Source organism: Zalophus californianus, chromosome 5 (genome assembly GCF_009762305.2).
Source record: "Zalophus californianus isolate mZalCal1 chromosome 5, mZalCal1.pri.v2, whole genome shotgun sequence".
Taxonomy (NCBI): domain Eukaryota; kingdom Metazoa; phylum Chordata; class Mammalia; order Carnivora; family Otariidae; genus Zalophus; species Zalophus californianus.
The window spans coordinates 11,166,018-11,186,373 of record NC_045599.1 but is presented as its reverse complement, the minus strand read 5'-3'; positions in this window follow the sequence as shown (position 1 = coordinate 11,186,373).

Below are 20,356 nucleotides of genomic sequence, written 5' to 3'. Positions count from 1 at the left end.
TATTTTTCTTCTTCTTCTTCATAATCTAGTTAGGAATGTCCCTGCCAGTTACCTCCTCAAAGAACAGGTTTAAAGCAAGGAAATCTTGACAGACTAGCTCCTCCCAGGGGATTTTTGTGGCCACGTTGGCCAGGATGCATAACGAGCTTTACAGATTTCTTAACTCCATTTATAAATAAAAACATGAATCTGAAATTATACTGTGGTGATGGTTGCACAATTGTGCAAATATACCAAGTCTGCTGAGCTGTACACTTTGCATGTGTAGATTTTATGGTGTCTAAGGTACAGCTCAATAAAGAACGAAAAGCAAACAACACCGCCCCCGCCCGCCCCTCCCTGCCCCCCGCCCCCCCCCGCCCGCCCCTCCCTGCCCCCCGCCCCCCCCCCCCCCCCCCGCAAGCCGCAACAATAAAATGCTATAACCATTTGGAACACAGTTTGGCAGTAGCGAGTGATGTTGAAAATGGGGCCGTCTTGTGAATCTAGTGATTTTTTCCCCTGGAGCTGTAGAGTTGTACCCTAGAGAAAGCCTCCCACGGGTATTGAAAGAAGGAGGTATAAGGAGGATGTCTGTTGCAATATTCTTTGTACTAGTGAAAGACAGGAAGCAATCTAAATCTCCAACAGTGGGAGAATTCGGAAACCCATTATGGTAGGTACCTACAATTGACTACTTTAGAGCATTTAAAATAACTTAACAAAGCTTAAAAAAATATCAACCTGTTAAGTCCCAAAAACAGTGCTGGGGAGGGTGCAGCAAGCTATAAAATAATTTGGACCACCTGATAACCGTTTATATAAAGTTTTAAAACACACAGATGGCACTCCTTCTTAATGGATACACATATAGGTGACAGTATGTTATTTTCCATGTTTTTCTGTATGTTCGAAATAGCTAATAATCTTTTTTTTTTCAGTTAGCACACACTTGCAGAGTCGTAAGGACTCTGTAGGAATTTCCTTACACAATGATTTGAGGAATGAAAAAAAAAAGAGAAAGACTCGACAGATAATTTAGAAAAATATCTGCTGGTAATAATAGGTTTCATTTTTTATCACCTACAGAGTCAGGCACTGAACTTAGATTATGTGCAATATTCCTTAGTTTCTAGATGTTCAGTCTGATCATGTGCAACGTGAGTCCCAGGAAACGGAAGCTGGAGACACGAGTCCTAATACCCCAGGATCATAGGCTGGAAGACGATGGAGTCGTTAGAATGTCCCACAGTCTGGCTCCAAAGCCTGGTGGTGGCTGTTAGGCTCCATGATGCTGTTTCTCAGTGGATCTGCCTGCTTTCTCACGGTGGAGAATCTTAGGAGAGGTCCGTGGTGCAAAGAGAAAAAAAAAAAAAAACCCAAAACATCGCAATTTCTAAATTAAACCCCAGTGTCTGTGTGTGGTGAGGTTGCCCTATTTTTAGTCTTTGCCTACTGTGAGTAACTCATGACCGGGAGTCAGGAGATATGTGTCCTGATTCCACGGAGCTGTCTTTCCTAACGTTTTCAGTCTTCTGTCTTCATCAGGCTGAAATTTTGTCCTCAGTTTTGCTTAGGACCCCTGCTTCGTTTTGCTTTGTCTTACAGGCTAGAGATTGCCGATGGTAAATGAAACACTGATTTAGAGGGAGGAAGAAGGATGAGAACAGGATAAGGGGACGTTGCGTTTATTTCAGGAAAATCAGTGTTGCAAGCGCTCCCGGATACGTGTAACTGTGGGTTGTTGCTATGTCCCTTAGGAAGACAAGGTGGTTTCGCGGAGTCACAAAACACGGACTAAGGGAACAAATGCAGACATTCACATACACTTATGATCTATGAGTTTCAAGAGGGGCTAGTTGTAACACAAATTATTTTCCATGAGTAGATGATGCTATAGATAAAATTCCTTTGACCTAGAATGCCGTATGTTTTGATGACAGGACAGCCCGTGAGGCCACGTTATCTAAGTTCACGTCTTAGAGCTGCTGTGAAAAGGAAATGAGTCAACCCAGGTAAAGCGCTGAAGACAGGGTGGGTGAGGCTTTCCAGGAAGTCCCTGTCGTCCCAAGCCGGCCCATGACTTCTGGCCGACTGCTAAGTGATTAGCTAAGCAGTGAGATCCAGATCTTGGTTGTTGCCCTATTTTTTTTTTTCCCTTCCAGACCATATGGGTTCACTTTTCTCTGAAAAGTTTGCCAAAAGCCAAGGAACAATCCATCTGCCACTTAAACAAGAACAGATTTATTGCTTTCAACTTAAAAAAAATGTCAAGATGAGCTCCCCCTCATTGTGCGCCTCATCCCCCCTCATTGTGGGCCTCATCCATGCCGCGTGTCTGGTGGCTGGTGCAGTCCCGACATCCATTCACTGGAGCAGAGCCAAGGGAGAGAACTTAGGGGCCAGGCTCTAAAGCAGGAGGTGACAGAAGGATCAGTAGTCGCTGACCCCCGGGGACTCTAATACTTTCTTTGTTTCACTGGATTTTATACTTGCTAAAGGCCTGGAAGGCTCCCAGCCGTTCGTCCATGGGTCAAGCTAAGTGTGTTTTCTTTCCCTAGGGTTTTTTGTTTTGTTTTTCATTCTTAGGAAGAACTTCCCCATGTGAAGATTATTAAAATTATCCTCCTTGGGCGCCTGGCTGGCTCAGACGGAAGAGCAGGTGACTCTTGAACTCGGGGTTTGTAAGTTCGAGCCCCACATTGGGTGTAGAAATGACTTAAAAATAAAATCTTTAAAAAATAAATAAAATGACATTATCATCTGGTTTCTTCTTGTCCCTCAATGGGTTTGTCATCCACATTGAAGTCTTTGACCCTTGTGGAATTTATTTTGGTGTAAGGTGTGCAATGTTGGTGTAATAACTTTTATTCCAGTTGCTTAACATCCTTTTGTGATCATCTGTCTCTCCCTAAAACTCTATATAGTTTTATTTATTTGGATTATTTTTTTTAAGACTTTATTTTTAACTGATCTCTACGCCCAACGTGGGGCTTGAACCTACAACCCTGAGGTCAAGAGTTGCAAAGGCGCCTGGGTGGCTCAGTTGGTTAAGCGACTGCCTTTGGCTCAGGTCATGATCCTGGAGTCCCGGGATCGAGTCCCACATCGGGCTCCCTGCTCAGCAGGGAGTCTGCTTCTCCCTCTGACCCTCTTCCCTATCATGCTCTCTATCTCTCATTCTCTCTCTCTCAAATAAATAAATAAAATCTTTAAAAAAAAAAAAAAGAGTTGCATGCTCCACCAACTGAGCCAGCCAGGCGCCCCACTCTCTCCAATAGTTTTAAATGCCATCACTTCACCTCTTAAGTGTTCATGGATGTATTCTGGGCCTATTCTTAGGCTCCATAGTGTTTGCTGTTAACCTGTCAATTTATTCACGCATACTCATCACACCATTTTCATTATCATCACTTTATAATACGCTATAACATCTGAGAAAGCTAATCCACCCTCACTGCTCTTCATTTTCAGAATTTTCTTCTCCTCTGCTTGCGTGTTTACTCTTTCCTAGGAGTGTGAAACATTAATTTTGATATATTAATGTTAAAATATGCTTATAATCCTGCAAAAGTCCTTTTGTTATTCTTATTAGGACCACATTACATTCATGGCTTAGTTTAAGGAGATTTGGTATCCTGAAGATGGGTGTCTTCCCCTTGAAGAACGTCTTACGCCAAAGAGCAACATGGTTGTACCATCCTGGGAGCTTTTAACGAAAATGCCAACCAAGGTTTTGTGTAGGTACCCTGTGTATGTCAGAGTTTAAAGCAGGGGAGGATGCCAGTAGGGCTGCCTGACTTTCACTACCTCTGAAATACCTATTACATGCAGAGCAGTAGCTGCTTCCCCTAGTGCGTCTCCATGCTTTCGGAGTGTGTGTAAACTGTCTGCTACTCATCCTGTGCTGAGGAATTATGCTTACTATCCTCAGATACAGGGAAACATGAGAACTGGAAGGCAACTTTCAGAAATGAACATTTCTCTTAAGTTTGGTTTTATTTGAAATTGTTCTAGAATGCATTTTCCTCTTAGTTCCAAAGTATTTTATTGCTGAGTTTTTAGATGTTTCTCCTAATTTTTCTAAGAATTTCAAATTTATAATACACGTGTTTTTTTTGGATGCTTGAATGACTTCTTTGAGCTGAAATTTTGTTGACGCACCACTATACTTTTTAATCAATGAATGTACATCAAGGTTTAGAATGAAAGAAGAAGATTCATTTTTTTTTAAGATTTTATTTATTTATTCATGAGAGGCAGAGGGAGAAGCAGGCTCCCAAGGAACAGGGAGCCCGATGTGGGACCCGATCCCAGGACTCTGGGATCATGACCGGAGCTGAAGGCAGACGCTCAACCGTCTGAGCCACCCAGGCGCCCGAAAGAAGATTTATATAATAGTAGCCTTTGCGTTTGTGGATTTGGGAGGATAAAAATTTTCTCTGAACAAAAAAGGGGCACCTGGGTGGCTCAGTCGGTTAAGCGTCTGCCTTCGGCTCAGGTCATGATCTCAGGATGCTGGGATCGAGCCCCGCGTCGGGCTCCCTGCTCACAGGGAGTCTGCTTCTCCCTCTCCTCCGCCCCCCATGCTCCCTCTCACTCTCTCTCTCTCTCTCAAATAATAAAATCTTCAAGAAGAATTTTTCTCTGAACATATGAAGTTCCATTCAGTGCTGAGCCTGTCATTTAGACATCCCTGTATAAGATACTTGTTTTTGTTTGTTTGTTTGTTTGTTTTTTAAGATTTTGTTTATTTGACCGAGAGAGACACAGCGAGAGAGGGAACACAAGCAGGGGGCGTGGGAGAGGGAGAAGCAGGCTTCCGTGGAGCAGGGAACCCTATGCAGGGCTCGATCCCAGGACCCTGGGATCATGACCTGAGCCGAAGGCAGACGCCTAATGACTGAACCACCCAGGTGCCCCCCTGTATAAGATACTTGTAATCGCACATTTTTCTGGGAAGTGAAGATTTTTCTAAGGTTGAGAAATAGGATTCCTAGTTCCCAAGTGTTGTAATAGAGAGCTATTCCTACCCTCACCACCATTCAAAATCTCTTACTGAGCACATACCACATGCCAAACATGCCAAACATTGTACAAGAGGAACACTTGTACACTTCGCAAGGAGTTTTCATATGAGTGAAAGACACAAGCCAAGGAGAAGTATATGGCCACAGCAACAGAGTAAATGCCTCGTACCAGGTACTGTGGAAGACAGAAGAGGAGCTCTTGGACTTTGAACAACCACCTAGAAATTCCACCCAGTGGGGGGCATCCTTGGTACCCTTCGGTAATAATGCTGCTGACTGATGACAAAGACAGTGATGACAGGACCAGGCACTGGGCTCAGCACTTGTACGTTACCGGCTCACTGTTCACCAGAGCCCACGAGGGGGTTAGGACAATTATCGTAGTACAAAGTCACCAACAAAAAAACGCAAAGTTGAGCCACAAACCTGGGTCCGTCTGACATGGCATCTGGGGCTTTGGAATGCTGCAGAGCTAGATTCGAATTCTAGCAATGCACGTTCTTCCCCGGGTCACTGTGGGTCAATTACCTCACCTCTTTTAGCTTGAACTTAACGCCTTTGTAAAATGGAGATAATTATAACACCTGTGAACAATGCTGCCCCTTCCTACCTGATAGGTACTTCCTCTCCCTCCCTTGCTGATGGAGCCCACCTCTGATTACTGAAGCTGAAAACTCTAGATATTCATGTTCTCAGTTGCCACTTTGCGACTAGGGTCTGGACACATGACCCAATCCTGAGCAATGCGACTCAGTGGGAGGAACAGCTCTTCTCTAATACAAATTAAAGCTAGGGGGGCCCCTGGGTGGCTCAGTCGTTCAGGCGTCTGACTTTTGATTTTGGCCCCGGTCATGATCTCAGGGTGGTGGGATCCATGTTGGGCATGGAGCCGACTTAGGATTCTCTCTCTCCCTCTCCTCCTGCCCCTCCCCTTTCATTTTATGTGGTGTGCAGCCCAGTAACACTCTAGCCAGCTTGCGGTCAAAAAGAGGGATGCCACTGACACACTGAGGAAAACTTCAGAAAAGACAGAAAGCAAAGCCGTCCTTGTTGACATCCTTGTGCCAGTAACATCCTGGAGCTCTCTGGGCACTGTGAGTAATACATTTTCTACATTTTTTAAACCACTTTTACTTGGGCAATCTGTTACTCATAGATACAGCGTATTTATTGAGTTTTAGATGAGCTAAATTGTATGAAGCACTTAGTATAATATTTGCATGTAGTAAGTGCTCAGTAATAGAGGCTATTATAATCTTTTTGGTCAAAGTTAGCATGATTTCTATTTTGTAGCATTTGATCATTAGTATAATATGGAGTTTTCTTTCATTTTTATTTTTTTTAAGGTTTTATTTATTTATTTGACAGAGAGAGAGAGCACAAGCAGGGGGAGCAGCCGGCAGAAGGAGAAACATGTTCCCCACTGAGCAAGGAGCCCGATGGAGGGGCTAGATCCCAGGACCCTGAGATCATGACCTGAGCCAAAGGCAGATGCTTAACCGACTGAGCCACCCAGGCGCCCCTCTTTGTTCTTTTTTAATAACTAAATTGACCAGATCTAAGCATGTATGTCATATATAAAGCAAATAGTCAATGCCATCTGACTTCTTAAGGGATTAAACAGTGCAGAGTAACAACTAGGTGAATTATCACAGCGTATCAAACTATCAGATGAGTCACTGCATCAATCACTAGTTGCTTTCCAGACTCCTTCTTTGAATGGCATTAAAGGATCATGGGCTTCCTGACTGACCATCAGGAATGCACCTGCAGCTCTACTCTCTGCCCTGTTAGGATGTAGCGAGAGGTCAGCAGTCTGCAGCTCAGAAGAGGGCTCTCCCCTGAGTTCCATCTTGCTGGCACCCCCATCTCAGACTTCTAGCCCCCAGAACTGTAAGGAATACATTTCCATTGTTTATGAGGGAAACAAATGCGCCTGTAGTTAGACAGGTTGGATTTATTGCCTGCTGCAGAGATGGAGAACATACCTCTTTGGGAATCATGGAGTGTTTCATTCAGTAAAAGCCTATTCGAAAGAACCTGTTAGGGGCATCTGGGTGGCCCAGTCGGTGAAGTGTCGGCCTTCGGCTCAGGTCATGATCCCGGGGTCCTGGGACGGAGTCCCGCATTGGGCTCCCTGCTCCATAGAGCCTGCTTCTCCCTCTGTGGCTCCCCACCCCACATCCCCACTCCCTGCCCACTGCTCGTGCTCTCTCTCGCTGGCTCTCTCTCTCTCAAATAAATAAATAAAAATCTTAAAAAAAAAAAAAAAAGGAGAGAAAAGAGTCTGTTACAGGATTGGGATTTTGGGTGGGTAATTTGCAGGGGGTGGGGAATCTAAAAAAAAGGCGAGGCTTTGTTCTAGGTCAGATGCTGTAAGAAAGGCGGGCCAATTCTGTAATTGGGAATCAATAAATCTTATCTAGAGAGAGGGGAGGTTAAAACAAGGATAAAGTTGCACTTGGCTAATAAGTAGCAGTCAGTTCAGCTTAGCCAAGTGAGATGTTCGGTATTTTCTAGGTGACACACTGACTTTATTGTTGGCTCTGCTTAGGCAAAATTATGGAGGGGCCTTATTTTGTTTCCACTGTATCATGATCTTAGAGTGACATTGGCTGAGAGGGCTGTTGGGTGAGATGGTTGACGTCTCATAGGGGAGTAGCCCGGCCTCACTGTGAGTGTAAGGCAAGCTTCTGGATGTCAGGGGCTGTCTTTTCTGTGTTCTTTCTCAGTGCCAGGTGCAACAATAGAAGACACACGCATGCCCTTCTCTGTGTAATGATGTGTTTTGAAATTCAGAATGAAAAGCAGTAAAGTGAGGGTGCTTTCATATAAAGGGAGCCAAATGCCGTGGTTTCTCTTAATGGTTCATGTTGGGGAAATTCTAGAATTCTCTTTAGCTGGTTTAAGGAGGTTAGGTTGGGAATACCCCACCAAGAGCAGGAAAATCTTTCCTCAGAAGGGTATAGACTGGCCATATCCTTCATCCTGGTACCAAAGATAAAAAAGGAATTCTTACTACGTGTGCTATTCATCCACACTGAGTTTTTGGCAGTCAAATCTCATTTGTCATGCCTGGTTAAAAAAAAAAAAAAATCCAGTGTTACCTTTTGGAAAATCCTTTGATTGTCATTAGTTTCTCTTTGTGTTTATTCTCGTATATATATTTAACAAGAGATGACAAAAGACCATGGTACTAACTTGTTAATTAATGTACAGGGAATGGTATTGTCAGTCGCAGATGAGCTTTAGTCGGTGTGAGTTCAGTTCTCAGTTCTAGAAATATTTTATTTTATTTTTAAAAGATTTTATTTGACAGAGAGAGAGTGAGAGAGCCCAAGCAGCGGGAGCAACAGAGGGAGAGGGAGAAGCGGGGTTTCTGCTAAGCAAGGAGCCCAGTGCAGGACTTGATCCCAGGACCCTGGGATCATGATCTGAGCTGAAGGCAGACACTTAACTGACTGAGCCACCCAGGCACCCAGTTCTAGAAATATTTTAGAGCCACATGTCTACTTGCTAACGAATAGTAAACCATGAAGACATAGGAGTCATAATTACAAGTAAAGCTGCAATTCGATTCTGGATTGCAAGTTGGGAAATACATCACGTAGGAACTATTCAAGGAGACCCTCAATAAAAGCATTTTAGTAAATGTCACTTCTGAAAAAAACATTTTTTTAAGATAGTACTTGGATAATAAAAGGAATAGATGATTGCTGAGTAGATGTGTGCAAAATAGGCACAACACTGTCGTTCACATGCATAACAGCACTACTCGTATGTGTGATTTTAACTAAGGCAGGATTTTATTTCTTATTTCATTTTCATTGCAAAAACCATTTTCTTCATTCAGAGAAACTAAACAGCCGTACCATAATATCTTTTTGTTTTTCACTTGAGAGATCTCAAGGGTGAGGATTACCTTCGAGCTTTCGCATTTCTTTGCTTTTTTGTTTTGTGCCTGGCCATAGCCAGTTGCTACTTGTTCATTTTTCCCCCTTTCTCTTCTGGATCATATTCCGTGTAGACTTGTTCCTGCAGTAATCATTTATAATCCCCTATAAACCTGTCTTCAATTAATATGCATGCATTCAGCTCAACAACAGTCTGCTTCAGGATATGCTCAAGATGAAAAGCAAAATGAATAGCATTTGACTGCTGCCTTCCCCTTCCATGTGTCCCGACAGAAAGGCTTTAGTGAGAAAACAGAGGTAGCGAGGTAATGGCTTGGCTCTGCGCACCTCAAGTTGCTTGTCAGTGGAAAGTAAGGGTGAAGGCACCAATGTATGGTTCTCAAACTTTATTGCGCACCAGAATGCCCCAGTGGGTGCTTTAAAATGCCAGTTGCTGAGCCCTACACCCGAGAGTTTCTGATTCCTTAGGTTGCAGGTAGCCCTGGAGAATGTACATTTCCAGCAAGTTCCCAGGGAGTGCTGAGACTTCTGATCCAGGGACCACACTTTAAAAACCTTCACTCGCGGGCGCCTGGGTGGCTCAGTCGTTAAGCGTCTGCCTTCGGCTCAGGTCATGATCCCAGGGTCCTGGGATCGAGTCCCACGTCGGGCTCCCCGCTCAGCGGGAAGCCTGCTTCTCCCTCTCCCACGCTCCCTGCTTGTGTTCCCTCTCTCGCTGTCTCTCTCTCTGTTAAAAAATAAATTAAAAAAAAAAATCTTAAAAAAAAAAAACCTTCACTCGCTTGGTAAATATCTATCTCTTGAAACCCCCACCTCTCTGGGCTGTATCTTCTTCCTTTCAGGTCTAACCTTTCACCATGATGAGATCACTTCAGGCTGTGACTCAGTGTGAGGTCTCCTCCTGTGGCTAGTCCCCCGGGTCAGCTTCAGTCTTCCTAGGCTGCTTCCTGACGGGTTTTGTAGGCTCTTTGCTCATGTCCCTGAGCCTTTGTTTCCCTAATATCTTACCCAGGGCTCTGGATCCTTGAAACATCTCTTGGCCTTACCTCCAGCCTGCCTCCCGCACCCACATGACTTGAGGTGCCTGCCACCCTCTCTTTTGTTGGCATCAACCACTGGTGGCCCGCCATATTCTGCAGTCACTCAAGTCCTTCAGGAAACTTCTCACCTACCGAATGCTGACTTTGTTCAGTTCCACTGCTGGGATTATGATAACCCCTGGGGGATTTCAGCTACATGGAATTGTGTGATTTGATTGAGTTTGGAAGCAGGGATATGTGATTATTAGCTGTTGAGTCATCATAACTTCAGGACAATGAGCAATGGATGATTTGAGTAATAACTGACTTGAGTTCTGCAAAGGCAAACTTAGATTGAGCAGAGTCAAGGCATATTTAAGAATTGTGTTAGTTTTGGGGCGCCTGGGTGGCTCAGTCAGTTAAGCGTCTGCCTTTGGCTCAGGTCATGATCCCAGGGTCCTGGGATTGCGCCCTGAGTTGGGCTCCCTGCTCAGTGGGGAGCCTGCTTCTCCCCCTCCCCCTGCCCCTTCCGCACTGCTCATTTTTTTTCTCTCTCTCTCTCAAATAAATAAAATCTTAAAAAAAAAGAATTGTGTTAGTTTTCTCTTGCTGCATAATAAATTGCCACAATGAATGTCATAAGGAAACACCCACTTGTCAGCTCCCAGTTCTGCGTGTCCCTGATCCAGAGAGGAGAGCAGGGTCCCCTGCTCAGAGCTGCAGAGGGCTGAACTCAAGAGTATCAGCTGGGTGCAGGCTCCCTCCCCTGGAGGAAGAATCTGCTTCCAAGCTCATTTAGGGTGTTGGCAGAAGTCAGTTCCCTTTGACTCTAGGACTGAGGTCCTCATTTTCTTGCTAGCAGCCGGGTGCAACTATCCACTCCCAGAGACCACTGGCCTTCCCTTTCGTAGGCAGTCTGGAAACACGGAAGCAACAGAAGCTGTCGAGGCCAGGGAGGCTCTCCCTTCAGTCACATGCTCTCTTGCTTTGACTCTGATTTCAAATTGCTCTGATTTCCACCAGCCAGAGGAAACTCTGCTTGGAAAGGGCTCGTGTAATGAGATGAAGCCTTGCTGCATAATCTCCCAGTGGATATTTAATGTCCCGTAATCATGGGAGCAACATCTCGTCGCACTAACACGTCTCACAAAGGTGAGATTTGTGCAAGGTTGAGGGACACTGGCCGGCGGGTAGGGAGGATTCTGACTACTTCAGTCCACCCTCCGACCCCCAATCATTCACGTCTGTCCCAACGTGCAAAATACACACACCTCCTCCAAAGGTTTCTGGGGGTTTTCTAGTCCTTTATAGCGTCAGTTCAGAGTCCCAAATCTCCTCCAAAAGTGGTCAGCTCAGAAGTCCAAAATATTCATCATCTGAATCAGATGCTGATCAACCTCCTGGATACAATGAGTTCTGAGCATAATTCCTTTGTATTTGTGAATCTGTGAAATTAAAGAGACAAGTTATCTACCCCTACATGCCCCGGGGGCGGCTCGGGCAGGAAATGACTGTTATGGGCATTTCTGTTCAACAAGGGGGTAAATGAAGGCACATAAGAACCATCAGTCTAAAGCAGTTTTTTTAAAAGATTTTTTATTTATTTGAGAGAGAGAAAGAGAATGAGCAGGGGGAGGGGCAGAGGGAGGGGGAGAAGCAGACTGAGATCAGGACCTGAGCCGAAGGCAGACCCTTAACTGACTGAGCCAACCGGGCACCCCAGCCTAAGGCAGTTTTTACATCCAACTGGGCCAACTTCATTGGGTTTCAGGGGTTGGAAGTAATCTTCCCTGACTCTGTGTTTCACTCTCCAGGCTCTTGGTTTTTCCCTCAAGACTCTTGGTCCTGCCCTCGGGGTGAGGGTCATTGGGGGTCATTCCTAGAATGCTGCCTCCCATAGCAGTGGTAGGATTTTTTGTGTAGCCCACATTTCAGGTATCTTGAGGAATTTATGGCAGATACATAGGAACACATGATATATTGATAAGCATACTACAACCCAAATGTTTATAAAGCTAATAAAATGGTACCCCAGTTTTGTTTTGTTTTTTTAAAGATTTTATTTATTTATTTGACAGAGACACAGCGAGAGAGCGAACACAAGCAGGGGGAGTGGGAGAGGGAGAAGCAGGCCTCCCACCGAGCAGGGAGCCCGATGCGGGGCTCGATCCCAGGACCCTGGGGATCATGACCTGAGCCAAAGGCAGACACTCAACGACTGAGCCACCCAGGCGCCCCTGGTACCCCAGTTTTTAAGCACAGGGTTGTTAACCACCACATGTCAGGTTATGAGTCATTCCCCCCAGCAGTGAGCTCATACTCATAAGACCATGACTTCTTGAAGTAAGGAGCATCCACCGGGAATGGTCATCTGATAGATGATTATCTCAAGAAGGAAACATGAGGAAATCAAAGAACTGAAAAAAAAGTTTACAATCAATACTTTAAACAAAGGCCTCTCATATTTCCTTAAGCCAGGGCTTCTCTAGAATAGTCAAATCTCATCAGTAAGAAAAAGCCAACTGAATCTCATTTGCATTTGGGTAGTTAACTTCTTAATATAAAATAACAAATCACCAACACCTACTTTCGGCACAGCGCCTAGCACATGGAAGACTCTTTGGGGGGAATTTCGGCAGTGGTATTAATTTAAATCCTATATCGCTGGAGAGCACTCCCATCCATGCAAATCTGTCTTGAGTGGGACCCTTGGACGAAGTCACGAGAAGGCTGATAGAGGCAAAAAAGAGAGATCTCTGATGATCTGCAGCAGACAGAGTCAAGGTAGGGACCACCTAGTAAGTGAAACCTAGAACCCAATCACGAATCTGATTCTGATTCAGAGGGAATCTTTGAGATCTCTGGATAGAGTAGAGGGGATTATGGTGTTGGAATAGCAGGCCAGAGATCACATTAGCACCAGAGCAGAAAATGGACTAGCGGACAGAGTGAGCAGAGGACAGTGGGGAGATGTGACAGTGATAATGTGGACATTTCATTCTTCACGTATTAAAACAATGGTCTGGACCCACTGTCAGCACTGAATGTTCTCTGGGGCATTTCTCGAGTAGCAGTCGTGGACTGGTGCTAATATAACTGTCACTTCTGGTTGGCAAGCGTGACAGTGGGTCATTGTTGCAGTTATGACAGTGCGTAAGGGCCTGCGAAGATTCAGCGTGTGGTTGGAGATGCACACGTGTTTGGTCAGCAGAGACAGGCCGAGAACTCCGGGGCTGGCCTCATTAAGATAATCTAATGGATACTCCTTCTTGAGTCCTTCCTGGGTGCAAAACACTATATTGAGTGTTTTACAAATGTTAGCTCGTTCAGTTCTCAAAGCAAGCCCTTGGCAGTAGGAACGTTCAGCCCGTCGTACAGTTTGGGAAACTGAGACTCCAAGAGCTATTGCTGTTTGGACACATGATTAGTTGGAGGTGGTTGCCTCCGTAGTGCTCTGCATACTTTTCTCAGAGCTTGCCCATTAAATTCAAATTACCTGTTTATGTGTCTGTCACCCACACCAGACTGTCGGGTCCCGAGGAGAGGGACTCTGCCTTATTTTGCACCTAGTAGGGGCCATACATGGGTGTTGAACTGAATTGCCTGCCTGTGAAGCCTATGTTCTCGTCATCCAGCAGGTGTGCTAACTCCCCAAACTTAGTAGCCTTAGGAATGTTGTAAAAATGTGGCAGGCACACAATTTGGGCCTGGAGGCAAGGAGAGTGCAGAGTTTTAGAAGACCTTCTGGAAGTGACCTGTGTTCTCTTCAGAGGAAGTCATTCTCAAAATTCTTCACTCGTGCAAATTCTTACTTATTTCTTAAAAAGATTTTATTTACTTGTCAGAGAGAGAGAGAGAGAGAGAGAGAGAGCACAAGCAGCGGGGAGCGGCAGGCAGAGGGAGAAGCAGGCTCCCCGCTGAGCAAGGAGCCTGATGTGGGGCTCGAACCCGGGACCCTGGGATCATGACCTGCGGCCGAAGGCAGACGCTTAACTGACTGAGCCACCCAGGTGCCCCCATTCATGCAAATTCTTGATGATGAGGAGAAACTGGTCTCCATGAACAACACTATTGTTAGAGAGGCTGTTGCAGACATTCTTTGTTCTTCTACCATTCTCTCCCCTCCACCTCCCAGAGCACACAGCATCACAAGAGAAATTGGGCAAATAGTTGTTGCATGTGTCTTGTGTTCCCGGCATGGCTGCTCAGCACCAGGTGACAAAAGGGGATGGGGCAGAGGCCCATGGAGCGCACAGATGAGCTGACAGTAACCAAGGCCTGACTGCAGCGAGGAGCACGTATGGGACTACATGCTCCTAATTAGCCTTTCAAGGTAGAGAAAGTACAGAGGACCGTTAAGAGGCCTACAGGCAGCATGGTGAAGTAGGCATTCACTCGGAAAGGGCTGTGCGTGAGGCCTGAAGCCAAGTGCTGAGCAAGAGCGTGCCAGAGAGGCAGGGTCGCAATACCAAGATGGCGGGAAGGAAGGCTTGGAGGAGGAGAATGGTAAGAACCAAGCACGTGGGGCAGGTGGAGACCAGATCCTGGAGGGCCTTGAAAACCACATCACCGTCTGTGGCCTCCTCCCTAAGAGCAGCGGGAAGCCCCTGAGCACAGAGGAGCGGCATGATCTACGTGCATTCCTCTCTGGCCAGGGGAGGGGAACATGAGTTGAAGGAGGCAAGAGCAATTGTAGGGAGTTAGGGCATGAATGCCTCCATCTGCGAGGATTAATAGGACCACACTGCAGAGCACCAGGACCGCATTCATCACCAGGGTAATTCTTGGCCCAGCGACACCTACCTTGCCTCCATCGTGAGTCTGTCTGGACTTTTCCTGAGGGTGGAGGGAGGTGGATGGCGGGCTGCTGTGCCTACTCCTGCAGCTCGTCCCACCCTGACTCTCCCCCCGCTACATTCCACTCACGTTTGACTTTCCCGAGGGCCTTGAGCTCTTTTTCTTTTCTTTCTTTTTTTTAATTTAAATTCAATTAGCCAACATACAGTCCATACTTAGCCTCAGATGTAGTGTTCAATAGTTAACCCAGTGCTCATCACATCTTTTCTTTTTTGCTTTTAACTTTGCAACAGGCCTTTGATCAATGATGTTTGCTTCCCCCCCCTGCCCCGGACCACTCTTTGTGCCTGCTCTGCTCATTCCCACCGGTTGGCTGTTTTTCCTCCAGCTTTCTCGTCAAATGTCCTTTCCTCAGGGCAGCCCACCCTGACCCCTGAGAATACCCGTCAGGCCCCTGAGGTGCTCGCTCGCAGACATCCCGTGTTTCTCCTTCCTAAGTGCGTATCGCCATTGGTTCTGTTTCCTTGTTCCTGTTGTTCAAAAATCTGCCAGTAGCAAATAAATGAACTCCTACTCCAATGGGCTGAAGCCCAACACAGGAGAGGTGGTAGGAGGGGGTGCACTGGTTCACAGAACAGGGAGGCCGGGACAGGGTCAGCATGAGCAGGAGCACCATGGTCCACGGTCAAGAGCTTCGGTTCTGCGGTGAGACTGTCCGGATTCCCACTCCACTTGCCACTGGCCGACTGCCCGTGCGATTTCGTCCAAGTTACTCCACCGCTCCATCCCTCAATTTCCCCATCTGTGTCCCAGTGCTTCTGGCGTTAGGAAAATCAATAAAGCAACCAGTCTCAAGCTTTTCTGCACAGCCCCTTCCACAGAGAAACAAGAAATAAATGCTCACTGTTATCGTCAGCGGCAGAATGAACGCCCGGTTCCATATTCCTGGAACCTCTACTCCCGCCTCTACGCGTGGCTACAATTTCCACCCCTCCTTTCAGGTCTCAGCTCACACATCCCTTCCTGGAGGTCGGAGCTTCCCTTCTGATGAGTAGGTGACGGGGGTTGGGACCTGCCTGCCCCACATCTGGTTTGGTCTGGGAACTCGGGCAGAGGCTGAGTCTTCTTGCCACTGGTTCTGCGTGGTGCCTGATGTAGAAATAGACTCAGACTTAGCAGTGAGGTACATGATTCTAACTAGGGGACCCAGTCTGGTGGTTTTACCCCCCCAAAACCCCACACCCTGGATATTGTCTACAGCACCCAGTCCAAAAACACCCACACCACATTTCTGGGGAGGAATAATAAGGGATTCTAGCCCCAGAACCTACTGAATAGATATATGCACTGGATTAGAGTTTGGGTGTTGTGGATTAGAGATTGGGTGTGGGCTTCTTTAGCTGCGTGTTGTTGTGGATTAGAGTTTGGGTGTGGGCTTGTTTATCTGCATTTTGTCGTTTGAGAGTAAAGTGGAACATGGACAAATCAGGCTTTTTGACGCGCTGATCCGGAAGGCCGACTTGAGATCTGGGTGAAAGACTGGTATTCGGAACCGCCCCTTGGCTGTGGAGCCAGTGACTTAGCCAGGTGTTTAGCATCACGTCCAGCTTGCTCTCAGTAGAAACAGAAGTCGATGGTTACTTGGCAGCCTTTAGGCTAGCAGAGGCTAAACGTGGCACTGCCTGGCCTGCTCAGGAAAGTTGCATGGCCTTAGCATCGAGTTCAGCTTTTCTTGCGTGGTTTCCCAAGCTGCTCCACGCCCTGACTCCTTCCAAACTCTCCCTTCACTTCTCACCACTCCCCTGTCTGGGTTGTTTCCTAGCCACATGGAACTTCTGTCAGTTCCTCAGCAGCCAGGTCCTCTCTTGCCTCTGAGACTTTCACCCTTCCTGGAACTTTTCTTCACCTCTTCCTCTGTGACAACTCCAACTGTCACAGCCTCCGGAGAGCTCTACCCCCAGCCTCCCCCAGCCCACGTGAGATACTCCCGATGCTCCAGGAGGACATGTAGGACGTGATCTTGCTCATGCGCTCTGCGTTCCAGGTCTCTTTGCTGGGCATAGTGCATATGAGCTCAAAATTCATGTTGAGAGACGAAGGGACCAAGGGAAGCAGTGAATGAATGTATGGGCAAAATATACCTATCCTCCATGAATGACTAATCAGAGGGTTACTTGCAATGGGGAGGGACCTAGAAGGTGAGGGGTTGTGGGTGTTCTTGGACTGGGTGCTGTAGACTAAGGAATTGAAGCCTGTCCAAAAGGCCTGGGAGAACCCTTAGGTCAAATAATAAAGTAAAGTCAAATAAAATAAAATAAATAGCAAACTGATTTAGCCAAAGTACAATAAAACCTAGAAAACTGACCGATTGTCATGAGCCTAAGTAGGATGGATGCTCCGCTTCAAGGCCACATCAGCTAGCCTGCTCCCGAGGATTCAATCTACACTTCTCGAGGGGGAGACTTCCCTCTACAACCCAGATCTACCACAAACGTAGTCTTCAGACAGTTCCTCAAGGGCCCTCCGCAAGAGCACGGAGCTCACAAAACAGACACTTAGGGCCTTCTCCCCTTCTGACCAGGACCCATGACCCAAGATTGGCTTGTGAGAACAGTAGGCTACTCTGGCCATCCGGGGACAGGAAGAGAGGCTGAGACTTAGCATGGCGCCCACCTACCAGCGTGGGCCAGGCTTTGAAGAACTAACAACTTCATGGCAGAGAATAATGCCAATAGAAGAGCCCTACAGGAGCCGCTATTGTGAGGAAACACAGCAGCTTTGGTTGACGATTCAGGCAGCCAGTGGCCAGAGTGTTTCCAATCAGAAGTATGGGGAGTTGGAAGGTGTGTTCATGATGGCTTCAGCAAGAGTCAAAGGAACAAGAATCCTCAGCGTCAGGGTTGAGCTCAGGGTTGGGGTCAGCACAAGTTTATGTTGGAGCTACCAGTAGGCGGCAGGAGAAAGAAGCCAGAAGCAAGTGGGAGGGGTCAGGGAAAGTGACTCTTGTAGCCCTGGCCTCTTTAGAGAGAGGTCAGCAGTGAACCATGCCAGGCCCTTGCAGGAAGGACCTAAAGATGGGGTGGCAGACCCAGAATCAGGACAGGGTCCCTCGATGCTCAGGAAGTCACAGGGATGGGAAATGAGGTGGGGCTGATCATCAGGGGGAACCATCTTACACAATTCTACACTGGGAAATAGCGGATTCCACTGGCAGGACAGATGGTGGCCTGTGGTTTCTAGAGCCGTGAGCACCTGGGAGGTGTTGCAGCCACCCCGGAATTTAGGTCGTCACCTCGGCAGAGAGAGAATCGTCACTAATAATTCATCCCAATGCACGGGGGGGTAGGAGGCCTTCCAGCTGAGTGTCTAAGGAGGTGCCTGGGAGCTCCTGTATCGGGGTACATCAGTGGGCGTGGTAGAAGGCAACTTTGAAGTGGAGTCTGGAACTGAGACAAAAGGGTGAAAACATCAAAGGGGTGAGGGTGGTGAAAGCCAAACTCACTTCTGAGGCTCTTTACGAAGTAAGGCACCAGATGACCATTCAGGGGCTTAGGGGCAGTCGTGGTGGCTTTGTTCCCAGGGCTGGGAGAAGGGGGAGGAGTGCCCTAGACCCAGGGTGGGGTGGCAAAAGGGGACCTAGTTGGGCTACTGGATTAGAAGTGGTCTGACTCCTCTCTCTCTAATAAAGCGTGGCTCCTAAGACATTGGGTGGAGTCTCATATGTTTGCAACTGACAGGAACCCAGCCTATGTGACAACAGTCTGGGCAGCGACAGAATTCAACACCAGGATTTCTCACTTAAGGTATGGCTCATCAGGGTGTAAACCAGGTTGGTAAATTGCCCAATAAGCAATTCTTACAGCATCGGTGGGGTCATCTGTCAGTCATATAGCCAACATCCTTGGGCCTGGGCTGAATTTGCTCTTGGCTAACGGCTGTCTTGGGTTTTCTGTCCAGTGAGTCTTAATGAGTAGACACTAAGGTAATCGGGAGAAACAGTGCTGGGATGCCCACCAGTGATGTCACATTCTCTTTCCAAAGTTGGCCAAGAACCCATAAGACCATGTTCTCCAACTTAGAGGGTGGAAGGATCATCTCCTGGATTTGTTAAAACGCAGACTCTTGTGTTTCACATCAAAGCTAGTTAATCTGAATTTCCAAGAATGCGTTCCAGGAGTCTTCCCCTTAAATAACTTTCCTAGGTGGCCCATATTCGTAAGATCTGTGCACCATACCCTCAGAAACAATAATGTCGAGGCCCTTTCTGCTGCAGGAAGAAGAGATGGCTTTTTCATCTTACGAGGAATGGATAAGACCCTGCACTGTTTGGCTCACTCACGATGGCCTGGAGTCTGGGAGAGATGTGGTCTTAAGACCTGAGCCGAGGGCGCCAGGGTGGCTCAGTTGGTTAAGCGACTGCCTTCGGCTCGGGTCATGATCCTGGAGTCCCGGGATCGAGTCCCGCATCGGGCTCCCTGCTCAGCGGGGGGTCTGCTTCTCCCTCTGACCCTCTTCCCTCTCGTGCTCTCTATCTCTCATTCTCTCTCTCTCTCAAATAAATAAATGGAATCTTTAAAAAAAAAAAAAGACCTGAGCCGAAATCAAGAGTTGGGGGCTCAACCAACTGGGCCCCCCAGAGTTCACCTTTTTTTTTTTTACATCCTCCTCATGGGCAGTTTGTTCTGGTGGCAAATGGAAGAATGGGTCCATGAGGTCAAATTTCCTACTACTAGTCATTTATTTTGAGAACAATGTAAGCATCTCCCCCCTACACTCATCACTAAGTCTGTGTTCTAGTGGAAGACCTCAGCAAAATCAAGTGTTGGTGCGGGTGCATCTGTAATATTTTTTTTACCTGCTCTCTTATTCACAGCAGCCAGGACTTTTTTCAACCTCAGAGCAGGTTTCCCAAAGGTAAACACTTTCTCTGTTCACCAGTCTTTGGTCAGCGTGCATCTGGTCTACCCATAAATTAGCCAGCATATCATTTGGGTCATTCTGTCCTTTGTAAATCAAGATGTTCTGTATATCCTGCCTTTAAGGACTGGACTTTTGGCTGCTTCCTAAGGGAAAAAATAAAATGCAGATAGGTGGTTATTATTTAGAGTTTAGAAGCCTGTTGTTAGCACCTTGATGTCATTTTGCTGAAGATCGCCAAGACTCGGTCTGGATCCCTAGAGGACTAGAATGCCTCAGTTTAATTCTGCTTCCTAGCTTGCAAAAAGGGACGTGTTCAGATATTCAAAAGAAATTCAAATGCCGAAATCTGAAAAAGAAAAAAAGGTGAGATGGATAAATATTCAGGGGGAGATAATTACTAGACGCATCTGCCAGACTGGGGCTTGAGGCCAACGAATTACTGGTGAGGCAGCAGCTATTCCTGGTTGATTAGTGGCCACTCACACAGGCCTGGGCAGCCAGGCAGTGGCAGGCACAGAGGTCAGGGAAGGAAGAAGGGCCGAGACTAAAGGTCATGAACACATGGATCATTGTCAGCTGCCCTTGAAGGACAGGACTGTGCTTCTGACAGTGGCCTCATATCTGGGGTGAGTCTGGCCTCTTTCATCTGCCCACACCTGGGAGCCTCTTTTTAGCTCTTCAAGATCCTCAGAACAGA